This window comes from Penaeus monodon, chromosome 21, assembly GCF_015228065.2.
Source record: "Penaeus monodon isolate SGIC_2016 chromosome 21, NSTDA_Pmon_1, whole genome shotgun sequence".
Taxonomy (NCBI): domain Eukaryota; kingdom Metazoa; phylum Arthropoda; class Malacostraca; order Decapoda; family Penaeidae; genus Penaeus; species Penaeus monodon.
In genome coordinates this window covers 37220194-37220438 of record NC_051406.1, presented here as the reverse complement: position 1 = coordinate 37220438, position 245 = coordinate 37220194, and the positions used below count along the sequence as shown (strand labels likewise).

The 245-nt window shown below is 40.0% G+C and overlaps 1 protein-coding gene across 5 annotated transcripts in view; it reads right to left on the bottom strand.

Moving 5' to 3' along the window:
• The window catches only part of LOC119586743, a 6705-nt gene that overhangs the window by 4998 nt on the left and 1462 nt on the right, over positions 1 to 245 (bottom strand). Inside the window, exon 1 of one of the 5 annotated variants that reach the window (XM_037935471.1) lies at positions 23 to 130. The exons of the other annotated variants lie outside the window; for them this stretch is intronic. The gene's annotated coding sequence lies outside the window, so the exon portion shown is untranslated. Of the gene's footprint in view, positions 1 to 22; positions 131 to 245 lie in introns of those variants that run through there. 5 annotated transcript variants of the gene reach the window in all.

The following is a 245-nucleotide window of genomic DNA, read 5'->3' as shown; positions in this document are numbered from 1 at the left end:
TTGATAACAATTCAGGGTTTACCCTTCTGACACAAATGGCAGCACTTGTGCCACTATCCCTGAGAGAGTTGGCACTAATGATACTGGAGGATTTGGCACTACTGACACTATCCACGGAGGAGATGACACCGGTCTCACTATCTATTCGTACTAATTGTCACTTTCTTGACGACAAAAATTCCCACATTTTTACACATTTATTTCAAGCCATTGTTTCTTGTAGCTATGTGCTAAATAATATCTGT